The sequence below is a fragment of the Panulirus ornatus genome, chromosome 4 (assembly GCF_036320965.1).
Source record: "Panulirus ornatus isolate Po-2019 chromosome 4, ASM3632096v1, whole genome shotgun sequence".
NCBI lineage: Eukaryota > Metazoa > Arthropoda > Malacostraca > Decapoda > Palinuridae > Panulirus > Panulirus ornatus.
This window is the reverse complement of record NC_092227.1, coordinates 73389452-73408429: the sequence shown is the minus strand read 5'-3', so window position 1 is coordinate 73408429 and position 18978 is coordinate 73389452. Positions and strand designations below refer to the sequence as shown.

The 18978-nt window shown below is 43.0% G+C and overlaps 1 protein-coding gene across 3 annotated transcripts in view; it reads left to right on the top strand.

The window, feature by feature from the left end:
- Window positions 1-18978, top strand: part of LOC139767398 (solute carrier family 35 member F3) — a 516425-nt gene that overhangs the window by 113648 nt on the left and 383799 nt on the right. The window contains exon 2 of one of the 3 annotated variants that reach the window (XM_071696741.1): window positions 6330-6361. The exons of the other annotated variants lie outside the window; for them this stretch is intronic. The gene's annotated coding sequence lies outside the window, so the exon portion shown is untranslated. The remainder of the gene's footprint in view (window positions 1-6329; window positions 6362-18978) is intronic. 3 annotated transcript variants of the gene reach the window in all.

The following is an 18978-nucleotide window of genomic DNA, read 5'->3' as shown; positions in this document are numbered from 1 at the left end:
GCCATGAACATTATGATCACACATACCCTCCGGTCTCAGGGGTACGTGTGAACATATTCAGGCATAGAACTTGAACATCAGTGAACTGGAATGGTGAATTCTGCTTATAACTATGTAATTTTGAGACGCCCCATGTGTCACTATATCAAATAATACCTGTAATGCCTTGAAGATTGTATGAAGATCCTGGGAAAAGATCCTCTGTCACAATATTCAGTTGATTTGGTTCAGTATGCTGCATCACCTAACCAGCCAGTCAACTGCAGGTGTCACGGTATAACAAACTAAACAACAGAGGAACGGACAGCGCCTGTAGGGCAGCCACAACGGTGGTGGTGGTGGTGTTGGTGGCGGGGACCTAAAGAGGAGGCAGTCAAGGGTAAGGACCAGCCAGAGGGTTCCGCTGGAGCCGCTACCAGCCGAAGTGTAAACCAAGTTGCTGGAAGCAGTGAGGGACGACCAAGGTCAGTTCTAATCGTAGGAAACAGACCAGATGAGTAGGTGTCTTGGGCGTGAGGTGGTGTGGGGGGGGTAGGTAGCATATCCTCCAGCATACTCCCGCCGCCGGTTATATTGAGCATACCCAGCCAGCCGCAGGGGAGGTCGGCTGTGGAGGGACCGGACGTGACGCTTGGCACGGGGCCAGAACCTCTCTCGCTACGGCTGCTACATCCAGGTCGGTTTTTACTGACAACATTGGTCGCCCAGGGTGACGGTGGTCGTGTGTGTGTGTGTGTGAGCAGATATATACGCTTGTGTGGCTGTGTGTGTGTGTGTGTGTGTGTGTGTGTGTGGTCGTTTGTTTGCACTGCTGGCGGACGCATGTGTGTGTGGATGTTGGAGTTGGTAATTACCTCCCTTTTTCCATAAGGAGAGGGAGCCTTATATCCTTGGAACCCCTGCCTTAACTTCACACCCATGAGGCCCCTCCTTAATCTCAAAGTCATTTGGGCCCCGCCTCAACTTCACACCAGTTAGGGCCCGCCTTTACCTTATACTTGCATCATACAGACTTTTGATCTTGAATTTCCTTTGTTCCACATGTCCGCCACTCAGCTGCTGGAGAAGAATTCCCGCATGTCCGAGACTCTTGTCTTGGACGTGAGAGAACTCATCAGTGTTAACGTGAGCTTGGACCCCGAGGAATTCAATTGCATTATCAGGTCTCCCCCTTCACCCTCCTCTCCTGTAGTGTGGCGCAGGTCAAGGACGTCCCTCCTGCCGTCATAACTCATGTCACTCACGTCCGGCACTGTTGGACTTCCGTCTGCCTCAGTAAAGAGCCCAAGTTGCTCACGCACATTCCGCCTTGGGTCAGACGTAGGTTGTGGATGTCCAGTTCATCTGCCACGTATACTGGAAGGCAACCTTGACACTGGCCAGGACAGTGTGCTTCTCCCGGGATCGTCATGATGTGATGGTACGTTGGTAAAGTCGACAGCACATCGACTCCTGTGTCTTCTTCGAAGCTTGGGGTCGTGTGACATTTTCGTGCTATGATGATAGTGATCAGGTCACAGTTTGGTCTGTTCTCCTTCATTCTCATCTTTATTTCACTTTAGAGATGTTTGGGACGAATATCAGTCGTAATTTTTTCTGAGTATTGTGTCATCTTATCGAGGTAATTGCATCATGATCCACTTTGATGCTCAACTTTCATTGATAAATTCGTCATTATCGTCAACAGTGATGTACATGTATGATTCAGTTTCTCGTGGCAGGTTATTTTGATTAACGTCAGCGCTTCATTAGCTCGTCGTGACTTCCTTTGTGCCCGACTTTGTTTGAGAGAGATCTTGAGCCACATCTCCAGCTGCTGGCTGAGAGTTTCCACGTTGCTTAAGAACAGATACAGAGATATCATCTTGCCCACGAGTCTGATGGGCTTCCAGCTCCTTCAGGATATTTCTTTCTTCTTTACGATCTGACTTTTGATGTCATTGCTTTCCAGGATATAACTTTGTCCCAGTCTAATAGTCTTGGAAGCTCTGCGTCATCTGTGATATATACGTTCTGGAGTTTAGCATTGACCTTTGCATACGTCCTCGTCTGTATCATTATATACGTCCTCCTCTGTATCAGTATATACGTACTCCCTGTATCATTATATACGTCCTCGTCTATAGCAGTATATACGTCCTCCCTGTATCAGTATATACCTCCTCCCTGTATCACTTTATACATTCTCGTCTGTATCAGTATATACGTCCTCTGTATCAGTATATACGTTCTCGTCTATAGTGGTATATACGTCCTCCCTGTATCAGTATGTACGCCCTTGTTTGTATCAGTATGTACGTCCTCGTCTATATCAGTATGTACGTCCTCGTCTGTATCAGTATGTACGTCCTCGTCTATATCAGTATGTACGTCCTCGTCTGTATCAGTATATTTCCCTTCGGACGAGAGCTAGAGGCTGCTCAACAAGAGAAAATGCCCATAACACAGAGTACAGAAGCTGTTGTAAAGAGTGAGCGAGGAAGGGGAGCAGGATCAATTTCTTGGGCTGATCAGCAGACTTAGAACATGAGGACTGACGCCGTGGGACAGAGACGTAGGGAAACTGAAACAGAACTGCTCTGGAATATGAATGTAGCTGTAGCAAGACTGATATGGACTGTTGGGAACGAGACAGTCCGGAGAATCTGTGATCTGGTAGATGAAATGCTTAGGAAAGTGCAGAACATACGTACAGGATCAGAGGGGAAAAGCAGGAAGGAAGATATTATAGAACGTCACGAACACGGAGGTTGACGAATCAACGCTAAAGGCAGACGAAAAGTGAATGGCACCGAAATTAGACAGATTAGTGAAGCTGGAGTTTGATAGACGTAAATACCTGATGAAATTTGGTCCGGACGAGGGATCTTGTTACGGAAAAATTTAAAAAGGTGAAAATAGGAGGAATACTGATTGAGAGAGTCGCAGAGGCAACAGAAATGCCAGACAGAGTTTCCATAATAGAAGACAGGAGACGCTGTCGACCAGCTATGCTTACGTTCGATCTGGAATCGTATAACTATAGGGGAAAATACCTAACCAGGCTGAGAAACAATTAAACAATGTGAAGTTCAGTAGGATATTCATCATACATATAGTCAAAAGGAACAAGAGGAAAGATTAAAACAAGAATACAGCCTGAAGGCCTGAAACGGGAGGCACCAAGTGAGGCAAGAGGACGGGTCAGCCTCGACTTTACTACAGAGAGGTTAGGAATATTCAGACGTGGACACATCAGATTGAGTAGTGTATATAAAGGTAAACAGGCAAGTCCTGAATGGTAAACAGGCAGGCGGAATTCAAGGATCTGATGAGGGAAGATGCACCTGATAGTGTTGGAGGCAAACATTGCAGAAGAGATTTCTCAACCTGTTCTTTCCAGAGGGATACGTGATGGCAAGGTAGGAAAGAGAGGACAAAGGAGGAGGGAGCTGGATTTGGTTCTCCTAATGAGGGACAGCTTTAAGTTCCAGGAAGTACTGGTAGATGGTCTATTCATACGATAGATAATGGAGAGTGTAATTGTAAGAAAGAAGTGCATAGTGGTGTTCATATTACATAATCCTCCAAGATTTTTTCTCAACGAACCATAACAGATGTGCAATTATAGCTACGAAGGACCAACCAGGATGATGCATGAGGCGACTAACCTTCATAGAGATGATATTGTATTAATAATGGAGTATTTCAGTTGCATAAAGGTAGTAGCATTTGCAAATTTAGATTCTTACGGAGGAAAGACGTAATTTCTTAAAGTGTATACAGGAATGATTTGCTCTACCTGCAGGTCACTGAGGGAGTGGTACACCAGCAGGGCTAGGTTTAAACTTACGGTAACTAACACTAATTGGAAAAAAATGATCATATAATGCAGGTGTTTGATCATAGAGTACAAGAGGGCATATAACTGGAAATTATATGCAACTCAGCACTTTAATATTAACATGAACTGGAAAATGGAGTTCAATAGCCAGGAACCAGGGCATTGAGGGGAAGGTTTTTGTGAACTGTACACAAAAAGGAGTTGGAACTTGGGTTCCTTTTACCTTAATAACAGAGAGAGAAAGAGAGTTGAAGAATAGAGAAGAGTGGTGAGTGAAAGACGCTCAGAAGCTGAGCTTCGGGATGTGTTTCGAAGACCGAGGCAGTACTCCAGCCAGACAGCATTGCAACATATGTGAGCAAGAATCGAGTATTATCAGGATATGAGAGAAGAAACAAGAGTCTTGAAGAGGAATACTGCGGCAAGGTAGGGGATAATCCTATGAATTCATTAGCAGTAAATTGTTGGTTGAAGAGCTGGCATTCAGGCTAAGGGACTCAAAAAGGAAGAGATGCAGAGGATGATGTAAGGACATGCTAGGAATTGAATACAGTTTCAAGTCTCTCTACAGTGGAAGACACGACAGCTCCAACACCAGTGAGATGGAATGGATAGAAGATTTATGGAAGCCATTTAACCATGAAAATTGTACATCGTCAGAATACTGAAGGATCTTGAGCAATTTTAGGCTCATGGTCCTGTGAAATTCTTCATATGTGCTGAATATAAGCGCAGATGCACTTGACAATCCACATGAAGTGTTGGTCAAGATGATGATGGAGAAAGGTAAAGTGCTGAGGGAGTGGAGACCGGGAGGATGCGGTGAACTGCAGACCGGTCTCTAACGAGCATAGGGCAGTAAGGTACTGGAAAAGATAATCAGTAAACAAATAGATGCTTCCCAGCAGGACAGGAAATGTCTGAGAGACAACACGGTTTCAGGGAAAGGAGGTCATGCGTAGCCAACATAGATTTCTACGTGATTGAGTTTGATGTTAGGCAAAAGATAAGGCCGGGTGGTTTGTCTGTGTCTGGACTGCCAGAAAGCATTTAGCAGTGTTGTTCCACATTGGAGGCTGTTAAAGAAGCTGGATCCTTAAGCAGGAATAAGTGGCGGCTCCTTCTATGGAAGGAACAAGGGACGCATTTGGGAGCCTCCTCAGAATGAGTTGAGATCACCAGTGGCGTGCCACAGGGTTCTAACCTGGGACCACTGCTACTCTTGATCTGTGTGAATGACTTGCCAGAGGGATTGGACCTCTGTCTGAACATGTTTGCGGATGATGCCAAAATCATGACGGAGGTAAAACGCATGAAGGATTGCCTCAACTTATATTGAAACTTAGAGAATCTTGAAAGTTGGTCGAATGTGTACATGGTTGATGAAATTCATCCCGAGGAAATGTTAGTGATGAAGATTGGACACGGGGTAAAAAGCTACAGGAATGTGTTTGCTTTAGGGATTTGGGAGTTGATATCGTCCCTAACCTGTCGTCAGAGTCCCACTTTTGGAAAACAATTAAGGATACAAACTGTCAACTGGCAAATATCAAAATAGCATTCAAGTTTGTGGACAAGGAAATATTCAGCAAGATGCTCACATCATATATAAGGCCAAAACTAGAATAAAGTTCCGAAGTTTCATCACCGCCGTTAAAGAAGCATAAAGAACTAATAGAGTAGGTGCAGAGGAGGGTATCAAAGATAGTACTGGAATTAAAAGAGTTGAGTTGCAAGGAAAGGCTAGATGCCTTAAGTCTGCCCACCGTGTGAGAGAGAAAGATTTTTAAGTGTTTCAGCCAAAATGATGGTATAGTGGACGAATCTTCTGAGTTACAAAGATAGAACAACCAGAGACATAGCATGAAATAGAAGGAACAACGTTAGAGAGGATGTAAAGATGTAATTTTATAATGTAAAAGTAGCGGATGAATGGAATGTACCGAGTTATGATGAAGCGAGTACGGTCAACATACAGAACTTTAAGAATTTGGATGATTGGAGAAAAATTTCAAGAGATGGAGCTTCACGAGTGTTAACACCCTACCCGTACATAGTTAATTGCTGATAGTCAGTTACACAAAGACATTGATAACGGTAAATGATATATACATATGGTGTTGAGGTAAACATTTAGCTTTGGTACTGATATCTACTGATAATGTATCTTTTTCTCTTACTGTCTTTAACCCGTCGAATACGACCCTTGGATATGACCGTCTTACCTTTCACCTCACCCACTGTGCCCCTAAGGGTTGTACAGTCGTGCCCAAGGGTCGTACCCTCATGTTCATTGTCTTCCCGTCGTACCCAAGTGTCGCTCTCTCGTCCTGTCGTCATGCCGTCTTGGCCAAGGGCCGCATCGTCAGTGCCGAGCTTATATCACTGTGTATAATTGCATGTGCTGATGAGAGGGTTAGTAAGTATTATGGGCCGGTCGAGCGGACCAGCCTCTGGAGACACATCAGTAACCCGAGGATCACTGACGTGTGTTCTCTTGTTGCAGGTGAGGAGGACCAGCTCCACTGACCTGGGCAGGTGAGTCTTGAGGAACTTGGGCGTTGAGAACGTTAGGTAAAATGGACTAGTCGGAAAAAGTGATCATGTAAAGCTTGAGTTTGATTGTGTGGTAAATGACGATATATATATATATATATATATATATATATATATATATATATATATATATATATATATATATATATATATATATATACATAAAGATCCAAGAGGAAGCCAGACACATTGAGAAGCTCCTGCCAAGATAAGTAGGCAGAGCAAAGTAAAGATCTGTCGTGGGCGAGGGTGGTGCCGTCTGGTTTATATTACTGTGTATTGTTATATGTGTTGATGTGGTGGTTAGTAAGTAGTATAGGCAGGTAGATTGGATCAGGGAGACTGACCACTGGAGAAACACCACATCAGGATGGCAATCGATGGTTCTCTGTCATGGTGAAACGACTTGTGTGAAAAACGTCACGGATTCAGGGGAAGAAGGTCATGCGTAACAAACCTCCTACTCTTCTAAGAGAGAGTGAGTTCCCGTGTGGACATAAGAGAAGAATGGGGTGGATTGTGTGTTCCTGGACATGCCAGAGAGCATTTGACGTTATCCTTCAAAGTAGTTTGGTAGAGAAGCTGGATCTTCGTTCTGGAATGAGAGAGAGAGAGAGAGAGAGAGAGAGAGAGAGAGAGAGAGAGAGAGAGAGAGAGAGAGAGAGAGAGAGACCCACTGATGGTTCGAAAAGTGGAAGGGAAGCATCTCATACCACATTACCCTTTATTGAAATGGGTCAAGGTCACAAGTGGTGTGCCACAGGGCTCGGTCCCCGGACCGCTGGTCTTTTGGGTATATATATATGAATGACTTGCCAGATGGCCTGGACGTCATACCTCATCATGTGTGTGGATGATGCCAAGATCACGAGGGAAGTGAAGAATGTCGAGGACTTTCATCAACCTGAAATCGTACGTAAACAAACTCCAGAGTTGGTCTCAAACGTGGTTGATGAAATTCAGCTTGAGTTACCCGCCAAGTGTCGAGGATGTAGCACAGTGAGGGAAGCCTTGGATACCAGTAATATTGAGCAGAAGATAAGCTGAAGGAATGAATATGTGAGTGATTCGAGTCGACATTTTACCCAGCCACAAGCCAGAGGTTCACACAGAGATACCATCTTTCAGCTCGCAAATATTAGAATCACATTTAAGAATAAGGGTAATGAAAGTATTCAGTAAACTATTTTGTAGTTTATAATTGGCCTAAACTAGAGGATTCTCCTCATAGTTGGTCATCGAACTTAAAGAAGCAGAAAGAACTGCTAAGGAAGGTCCAGAGGAGAGCAACAGAGATGGTACCAGAATTAAATATGTTTACAGTGAGAGGCTGAAGGCTATAAAGTTTCTCCACCGTGGAAGGAAGAAGAGTAAAGGGCGACTTGATCACACAGTCTTCAACGTTTTTAAACCAGGTGGATCATGTCGACCATGAGCATTTCCGTGAAAGGCGCTAGAACTGAACAGCCAGAAAGAAGCCTTGAATATCTGAGTGAGGAATACGTGTTAGAAAAGTTGTAATGGAGAACGTTTACAGTCGCCAGGTTATGCATGTTGGCAATAAGCTGTGAATGGTGACAGTTGACGTAAGTTCAAACAGATACATGATATTAAATGGGGACCTCACGAGTGTACAACTTCCTCCCTACGACTGTTTAAGTAATTAAGATCGATAATGACTCATAGTCGTACCTACACAGGTTAAAGCATACATACATTCACACTTACATACACGCAAATATACATACACACGTAGAAACAAACACGTCGAGCGCACGTGTCAATATACACCTCGGCGCCTAAGCAATTACTGAGCTTAAAAGTTCAACAAACTTGGCCCGGAAGACTGGCCATAAAATGTGCGTTCGTCAGCAGGTTTGGTGTTGAAGATGTTGGAAGGAACCATGGAGCGACGAGCGCCATGTCTGCACTTTGTATAGAAATGAGAGAAAATACTTTGAACTATAGTATATACATCATATATTTCTTTTCTCTATAACGTAGGGAGAATATTTTTCAACCACTTGAACACAACATTACGACCCTTGATTATAATGGCCGTGACCTTTGATCTGAGTGGGCTGGCGCCCGTGGCCTTGGGGTCGTACCGTCGTGCTCAAGGGTCATAGCGATGTCCACAAAGGGTTAATCTTACGACGTGGGAATGCGTCAGGCAGGTCCATCACTGGTCGACATGGCAACAACTCCCATCACCATCATCATTATCATCATCATCATGATCATGATCACCATCATCATCATCATCATCATCATCATCATCATCATCATCATCACCATCATCATCATCATCATCATATCATCATTATCATCATCATCATCATCATCATCATCATGATCATGATCACCATCATCATCATCATCATCATCATCATCATCATCATCATCATCACCATCATCATCATCATCATCATATCATCATTATCATCATCATCATCATCATCATCATCATCATCATCATATTATCATCATTATCATCATCATTATCATCATCATCATCATCATATCATCATCATCATCATCATCATCATCACCATCATCATCATATTATCATCATTATCATCATCATTATCATCATCATCATCATCATCATCATCATCATATTATCATCATTATCATCATTATTATCATCATCATCATCATCATATCATCATTATCATCATCATCATCATCATCATCATCATATCATCATTATCATCATCATCATCATCATCATCATCATCATCATCATATTATCATCATTATCATCATCATTATCATCATCATCATCATCATATCATCATCATCATCATCATCATCATCACCATCATCATCATATTATCATCATCATCATCACCATCATCATCATCATCATCATATCATCATTATCATCATCATCATCATCATCATCATCATCATCATCATATTATCATCATTATCATCATCATTATCATCATCATCATCATCATATCATCATCATCATCATCATCATCATCACCATCATCATCATATTATCATCATCATCATCATCATCATCATCATCATCATCATCATCATCACCATCATCATCATCATCATCATATCATCATTATCATCATCATCATCATCATCATCATCATCATCATCATATTATCATCATTATCATCATCATTATCATCATCATCATCATCATATCATCATCATCATCATCATCATCATCACCATCATCATCATATTATCATCATTATCATCATCATTATCATCATCATCATCATCATCATCATCATCATATTATCATCATTATCATCATCATTATCATCATCATCATCATCATATCATCATTATCATCATCATCATCATCATCATCATCATCATCATCATATTATCATCATTATCATCATCATTATCATCATCATCATCATCATATCATCATCATCATCATCATCATCATCATATTATCATCATTATCATCATCATTATCATCATCATCATCATCATATCATCATCATCATCATCATCATCATCATATCATTATCATCATATCATCACCATCATCATCATATTATCATCATTATCATCATCATTATCATCATCATCATCATCATATCATCATCATCATCATCATCATCATCATCATCATATTATCATCATTATCATCATCATCATCATATCATTATCATCATATCATCATCATCATCATCATCATCATCATCATATTATCATCATCATCATCATCATCATCATCATATTATCATCATTATCATCATCATCATCATCATCATCATCATCATCATATCATCATTATCATCATCATCATCATCATCATCATCATCTCAGATTCAAAGATGTGCTGCCTTGTTGCCAGCTGACCTACCTAACCCACCCCCCTTTCCCCTATCTAACCCCCCATACCCCCCCCTCTCCCCATCTCCCCCTCCCCCCCTCCCCCACCGTCTAGGGTTACACACGGGTCCTGCCCACCTGCCCCGCCCAGGTCACACTAGCCACTAGGGTCCTCTCCACCTCCCTATGCAGGTCACACCTGTAACTAGGTGGGGAGTGTAGCTAGGTGGGGAGTGTAGCTAGGTGGAGAGTGTAACTAGGTGGGGAGTGTAGCTAAGTGGGGAGTGTAACTAGGTGGAGAGTGTAGCTAGGTGGGGAGTGTAACTAGGTGGGGAGTGTAGCTAGGTGGAGAGTGTAGCTAGGTGGGGAGTGTAGCTAGGTGGAGAGTGTAGCTAGGTGGAGAGTGTAACTAGGTGGGGAGTGTAACTAGGTGGAGAGTGTAGCTAGGTGGAGAGTGTAACTAGGTGGGGAGTGTAGCTAAGTGGGGAGTGTAACTAGGTGGAGAGTGTAGCTAGGTGGGGAGTGTAACTAGGTGGGGAGTGTAGCTAGGTGGAGAGTGTAGCTAGGTGGGGAGTGTAGCTAGGTGGGGAGTGTAGCTAGGTGGGGAGTGTAGCTAGGTGGGGAGTGTAGCTAGGTGGGGAGTGTAGCTAGGTGGGGCGTGAATGTGATGGCTGGTCCTGCACCCGTTACCGGGTCTTGGGGGATGGCAGGAGTTAGTGGTAGGGAGAATCGATTTTTTTTTCCTGGGTACAGAGGAGTGGCAGCGAGAGTAATTGGTAGTGACCAGTATGGGGCGGGCTGTTAGCATTGGGACGGGACGGGGCGCGGGGATGGAGACGGCCGAGCTGTTAGGATGAGGACGGGGCGGGGTGTTAGGATGAGGACGGGGGCGGGATGTTAGGATGAGGACGGGGCGGGGTGTTAGGATGGAGACGGCCGGGCTGTTAGGAAGAAGACGGGGCGGGGTGTTAGGATGAGGACGGGGGCGGGATGTTAGGATGGGGACGGGGCGGGGTGTTAGGACGAGGACGGGGCGGGGTGTTAGGATGGGGACGGGGCGGGGTGTTAGGATGAGGACGGGGGCGGGATGTTAGGATGGGGACGGGGCGGGGTGTTAGGATGGAGACGGGGCGGAATGTTAGGATGGGGACGGGGCGGGGTGTTAGGATGAGGACGGGGCGGGATGTTAGGATGAGGACGGGGCTGGGTGCTAGGGTGAGGACGGGGCGGGGTGTTAGGATGAGAAGGGGGCGGGGTTTTATAATAGGGACGGGGCTGAGTGTTAGGGCGGAAACGCAACGAGAGGTTGGGATGGAGATGGGGCGGGATATTGGGATGGAGGCGGGATGGAGATGGAGATGGGGCGGAATATTGGGATGGAGGCGGGATGGAGACACGGAAAGGACAGATAGCAGAAAGCCTGATGGGACGTCTGTGACGTGGTTATTTACTGTAATGGTGGACAGTAACGGTATCCTAACTTCCTGCTTCGTTGAGATGAGGACAGCATAGTAAAGCAGAGGGGGTTCCTCTCCACCCTCCACTCACTCACTCACTCCTTCAGGCACATCAGCCGGCAGGAAAATAGCTTATGAAGGGGCGCCAGGGCAAGAGAGAGAGAGAGAGAGAGAGAGAGAGAGAGAGAGAGAGAGAGAGAGAGAGAGAGAGAGAGAGAGACTACACTGTCTTGATAGGAGTGGATGGCTGGAGAGCACGCTTATGATGTAATTTCAGCCACGGGTTAACTCTGGGGAGGAGATACATCTTAGCCTCTTATCTGTCGAGAAAAAACGAGTTAGATTGACGGTCTTATTGTCAGTCTGGAACAGGCGTGTTCACTGGTAAAATGATACATGTTAAAGCATTTGTCAAGACATGTATTTGAATGTATGGTTAGTAGTCCTCACCCTGACGGTATCTGATAATAGTTCATTTCATTCTTTCTCGTACTTTGATACCCATGTTTGTGTTTCTTCCTCCTATAACTTCATGCTGTTATTTCTTGTCATACTGTATCTCTTCCTCACATGGGAGACACTGTTGTAAGTTGTCATAATGGATTAGTATTTCGAAAACTTAGATTTACTTTGAGTCATGTGACTCTTTTTTTTTTTTTTTAAGAGAATTTGTACATGTCTGTGACTGTATCTTGAGAAGATTCGTGTGGGAGCTGATGAACAAGTTTGGATGCTCTTCTTTGTATTCGTTCATATCTTTCTTTATATTTTATAAACTTTTATGACCGGGACTGAACCGAGTATTGTGCGTGTGGTCGTGAATATGTCGTTTTGTAGCAAATTTTCTGATTGTCACTTCAAAGTCTTTTTCGCTTTGTGTTTAATGAACGTTTTACATTCGTGTTTGACATTTCCATCAACCAAATACATCACTTTACAAGGGTTTGATTAGAAGTCCATCTGCTATGGCTGTGGCAGTGCGTCATTTGTTTTAAATCTTGGAACATGAAGTAACCTTCCGGAGTTTGAGTTTTAATTTATACTTTTGTTTGTCGGCAAACTAAGATTTTGCCGATGGTATGATTAATATATATATATATATATATATATATATATATATATATATATATATATATATATATATATATATATATATATGTATGTATGTATACAAAGTATGGGCAAAGGACTAAGCCCTGTGGATCCCGCTGAGAAATGAGTGGAGTGGAGTGTAGGGGATTCGTTTCCCATTTTTCATACCACTCGTTTTCTGTGTAAGTTCACTACCCTTATGCATCTCGATTTTCTTTGTTGTGTAATTTAACGTCTTCTGTGTGGTGCTGTAGCAAAATCGTGTTGAAAATCTCTAAATATATAGTGACAGAGAATATTTTTTAAATCCCAGACATCATACATATGACTAAACTAAACAGAAAATTGTCTAAACTAAACAGAAAACATTGTCTATTATTGTGGAGGCCAATGCTGGTTTTCAGTTATTATTTAACATTCCGAAAATCATCGGTTATATTCCTGTTTTGATTTAAACATATAATGTAAGACTGAATTAAGACTTTTTGGTCGATAAACCGAAGTTAGACTGATAGGTCGATCAACCTAATAACAGACTGGTCGATAAACCGAAGACAGACAGATGGGTCGATACACCCAGTGAGACTGATAGGTCGATAAACCGAAGACAGACAGATGGGTCGATACACCCAGTGAGACTGATAGGTCGATAAACCGAAGACAGACAGATGGGTCGATAAACCCAGTGAGACTGATAGGTCAGTAAGCTGAAGCCAGACTGATAGGTCGATGCATGGCTGCAGTATAGGTCGATAACCCGAGGCAAGACTGATGATAACAATAGCACGAGCATACGTGACGCGTTTTCTGTCTTTCTATTTATGTTGCTACGTTTACGATCTTTGGTTGCTTACTGTAGCGATGTATCATTATAGTGACTGGGAAATGGTATATGGCGACGTGCGTTTACCAGTGTTGTAGGGGGAGGGGTGGAGAGGTCATCACTGATGGACCAGGTTTTTCACTTTTTCAAAAATTCGTAAGTACTTTCCTTTGTCTTCTCTTTTTCCGTTTTATAATTCTCTATTTCAGTTAAGGCCCTGCCTTGATGTGGACTTTTGTATCATTTAAGTCAGATTTCTTATTTGTCCCTTGGAGAAAAACGTTTTGTGATCGTTTTGCCTCGGAAAAATCTTCGGTTAGTGTACACCAAATCGAAAGTCCGAGTTTATTAAAAAAAACGTTTCTTTACATCGTTTGTTAAGATGCGATTTTCTTTAAGCAGTGAGCTTGAAGCATATATTTTTTTTTTTGCTCATCATATTTATATAAAGATTATATCAAGTGTAATCCTCACGTAGAGAAATTTCCTTTTTATAATATCTTTTACTGACGCTAATTTTCTTCTTACAGTCATTTTGTAATCCCACATACTTTCCATAAGCCCGTGAATTGTCAGTTATTCATTCTGGCATTATCTTTTCATTATCACTCTTTTTCCCAGTATAAATATTATATTTCTCAAGGTGAAGTATTTTAGTATTAAAGTTTATATTACTAATATCCCGTCGCATTTTATCATAAAATCTCCCGCTCTGGAATGTGAGATAATGTCCATGTTAATGAAAACGGAATGTAACACATTGAAGGATGGTGACGGGGGGGGGGGGGAGGGGGGGTGGTGAGGGGATGGGGGGTTTCGATGGAGATTGGGCAGGACGTTAAGATGGAGATGGGGCGAGATGTTAGGATGGAGACGGGGGAGGTGGTTTTAAGATGGAGACGGGGAGTGATGTTAGGATGGAGACGGTGAGTGAGTGATGTTAGGGTGGAGACGGGGCAGGGTCATGAGGATGGTACGTGGATAGATGACTCTTGAAGTGAACCATCTTCAACGTAGGTGAGGCGGGTCAGCCTGGTGAAGGATGCCTGTGCTAATATGATGGCAGGTGAAGCGGTAGAGACGGAGGTGAAGTGAACGGTGGGTGTGTGTGTGTCTGGCCAGGTTACAGTGGCAGGTTGTTGGTCGTGGTGGAGGCGTCCGGACTCCCGGGTGTAAGGTGAAGAGATACACTGTCTCGCCTGTCTGTCACCTGCAGCGAGGGTGTAAAGTACATATGTAGCGTCGCAGTAGTGTGGGAAGCTGTTGACGTCCTCACACCGAACATGAGAGGGTAGACACTTCCAAAGCTTCGAGGGAGTCGGGAAAGAAAGAGTTATCAAAACGGCCCACCCTCGAGTTGGCAACGGCCATGCAGTAATCACATGAACGCAGCAGCTTGCTTGACCTGACCTCAAGGGTTATACTCAAGGATCGTACCGTCTTGCTCATGGAGTTAGACTAGAAATTTTGAAAGATCTCTCAACAGTATGGTTTATAATGCTCAGTCGTGCACGGAATGGACCCGGTACTTCAAATCATCATCTGTGTTGGTCATGTACGCATAGCTTCCCAGCAGCACCCGCTGCTCTCCTCCACATCCTCGACAGTTTGAAGACTTTGTATATTTTTGAGTAACTGTTAACACTGTATGTTCACACTGGGTGTGAGTCTGGCCAAATTCCTCAGTCGTACAGTAAATGCATCTCTGGTGTGGTGGTCATATCGGCTTTAGGGCTATCGACTGCCGGGGTCAATAAGGCCGTCAACGTCAAGCTATAGTATAGTATAACCACCTCTAGGTGGTTAAGATAATTGTAACACCATACACGCTCTCACTGTATGTATGCATCTCTATGATTTTTATATATATATATATATATATATATATATATATATATATATATATATATATATATATATATATATATATATATATATATATATATATATCATATTAGAAATGCACATATATATGTGCATCTCTGAGAGAAGAGAAATAAATACATTCTTTTTTATGATGAATGCCTCCTTTGAGGCCTGGCCTTGAAATAGAGATTGTGCAAAAAATGGAAGAAAAAAAAATACTCTGCTTTGAAGCGAAAAAACAGAGGATAGGAAAAATTTTGCGATTAAAAGAGGTTAAAGATTTAAGAGAACTGGTATCTGTTTCATGCAATGCTACTTTTTTCCATTCTCAGAGATTTTTAGGATCTTTGAAATGTGATGGTTTTATCCTGACAGAGGGTCACGGAAGCTCTCTGTCAATCAGGGTTTTAGGTATACTGGTTTGAGGAATTAACTCCTGGAGGACGACAGGACGCCAGCCACAGAGGCAGGCGCACCTCGGCAGGCCACTGGCTTGAGACACTGGGGGAGACCAGAAACAGAGGAGATATACCGTAAAACTTTCAATATACGTAAGCGCAAAGAAACTTAGTCGTGGACTTGAAGCCAAACTTGTACATTTAGTCTTTGTTGAAGGAAAGGTATTTTCCTTCACTCGAAGTTATTTGTCTGTGAGTCTCGATCCTCACTAATCGGACTGAATACCCTGAGACTAGATTATAACATGCTTGTTTTCTGTCCATTTCATCCGTCCAAGTCATTAAGGATTACTCTAGTTGTTGTAGATTCTCCTCTGACATAGGTCTGGGAGAGCATGGTGAGTAGATGCCGAAGCCAAACTTGCTTTGGATAAATAGGCTGTTAAACTTAAGATTGGGATATCAGTTTGAAGTCGTGGAACTAATTAGGAAGTGAGAGATTTATCTGAAGCAAATAGATGATCGAAGGTAGACATTAGTAGATCCATTTTCTGTCTTGATAAAGAGTGTCAGTTAAAACACGTTTATGGAGAAAATAACAAATCAATTGACCCAGAAGATGTTGTCACTTGTATATTATGGTTTAGCTGACGGGAATGTCGGCGCTTTATCCTGTCTGGAGATGTTCGTTATGTGAACTGTGAAGTTGGTAGCTGGAGAGACAGACACACACACCTAAACACTATATCTTACGTTGTGAAAGAATGAACCTCTTAGGAGTAGGTGCAGACTAACTAGAAATGCCATCACATCTTATTTTTAGTGATAGGATTCCTCAACTTGGGAGACCCATCTGCTCTTTTTGCTTCCATCAGATGACTCTACTATAAGAAGGACTGTCAGCTTATGTAAAGAACTAACTTTATAACAACATTTTTCGTAATCATCTGGCCACTGGGGCCTGGCAAAGACCCTTTCTGACCTCTGTAATCCTTCTGCGCTTCCGCTCACAGGATGAGCATGGACGGCACAATAATTCAGCCGCTGATACTGGTAAAAATAAAAGAGCTGAAGAGAAAATTGGTTTATGTATTTGTATCGTTGGAGGCGGACGTAAATAAAGATAAATGAAAATAACTTTAGATATATACTTCGATCGAGAGCGTCACACCCTTCGATGATTTGGAATGCCAGTATCAGAACACCCATTTATCCTGTCTTTCCTGTGCTAGGTAAGTTCGGGTCTTGTAGCCGTCTGTCAGCTTCCGTTTCAGCCATGTAATCCTTCAAGGGATCCTGGTGCTGTCGCGAGGTACCCATGAACAATGATACGAGCTGAGTCTGGCTCGTGTCAGAGAACCTAACGGAAGAAGGCTATTCCTTCAGAAGAACATCACTATCATTTAGGGAATACAAGTCTATGGATGGTGTGGGAAGTCGCATTTGGTCCTCATCGACAAGAGAGGTGGTGGTGGTGTTCCAGCAGGCGTCACGGAAACATTGCGTGAGTGGACGTATAGCATGAGGGTCGTGGACGACGACTGTGCGGCTGTCTGGTCCCTCGCATATTGCACAGGCACGCTTGGGGTCGGGCGCACTACGTAGGTCTCCCCAGCAGCGTCATCCAGTAATGAGACGTGCTGCAGTCACATCCATCTTCCTCGACCCGAGACAGAGGAGAGGGCAGGAGGTATGCAGATGGCACGGTGCCAGGTGGGTGCGGCGTAAGGAGGGATGGACCCGGCTGTCATAGGATTTGTCGCTCAGTCAGGGAATCATCTTGGTAGCTCGCCGCTGTGCGCGTTCCAGCTTGGCTGCCTTTTTTCAACTTGGATGACCAAAGCTGAACGCAGTATTCACGTTAGGGGACACACACGTGAATTGTAAAGAATGAGGATCAGTGTTTAGACATGAATGTGAACGAAATACGTATGAAGCCAAGAATTTTGTTTTATGGTTTCTTTTTTCTCTTGTTGCTATGTACTACTTACTTAATTTAAAGTTATGGGAGATTATTATAAACTCTTTTCTCATTTACGTTCTGTAGCCTCACCAAATTCATTCTTCAGCTTGTCATCCTGTATTTACCATCGACGTGTAAAACTTTGCTTTTATTGATATGAAAGTTCATTTTCCACCTGTGAACCCAGCTGGTCCTGCATCTCTTTGTCAGCTTGTAGCTATAGACGTGTTATTATTCTTTTTATACCTTTTTCTTTCTTTTTTCAAACTATTCGCCATTTCCCGCGTTAGCAAGGTAGCGTTAAGAACAGAGGACTGGGCCTCTGGGGGAATATCCTCACCTGGCCTCCTTCTCTGCTCCTTCTTTTGGAAACTTAAAAAAAAAAAAAAAAAAAAAAACGAGAGGGGAGGATTTCCAGCCCCCCGCTCCCTCCCCTTTTAGTCGCCTTCTGCGACACGCAGGGAATACGTGGGAAGTATTCTTTCTCCCCTATCCCCTATCTATTTCCCAGAATAGTATTGTCTTCATTATCATTGTCATTCATGTCCATCAGATACTGAATTGGTCCAAAGACTGGTCCCTGCGGCACACCACTTGCTCCGTCTAACTATTTTCAGGCTTAACCGTTCACCATAACTCTTTGTTTACGATGAGTCAACCGGTTTTACCTAACTAACCGAATTACAGCGCCATCTGTACTGATTGGTTTAACTTTTGTAGGTCATCTTTGATGTGTGATTTTATCGAAAGCTTTCCGATTGTCTACATAGATTGTCACTTGTTTTACTTTCATTATAGATTGTTAGTCACAATAAATTAAGTAGGATTATCATGTATGAACAGTTTCCATGATATTATGGTCGAATAATGCAATGCTTCGGTAAGTTTGCCAACTACGAACGTCTGGCTAATTGGGTAATAATGATTCCCCAGCAGCGACTTGTTACATATTTTATTACCCAATTCAGACTGGCTAACTTTCAGTCTTGCTTTCCAAGTGACGTATTGGAGAGAGGAGCCAAGATCATGAGCATCTCATTAATGGCTTCTGTTTAGGTTATCAGGTAAGACCTATCAGGATCTGCCGTCGTGTTTACTTTAATTTACTTCCAATGTTTACATCGCATATTGATCGTAAATGTCAACATGTTTGCCAGATTTTACCTCTTGCCATCAGAGGG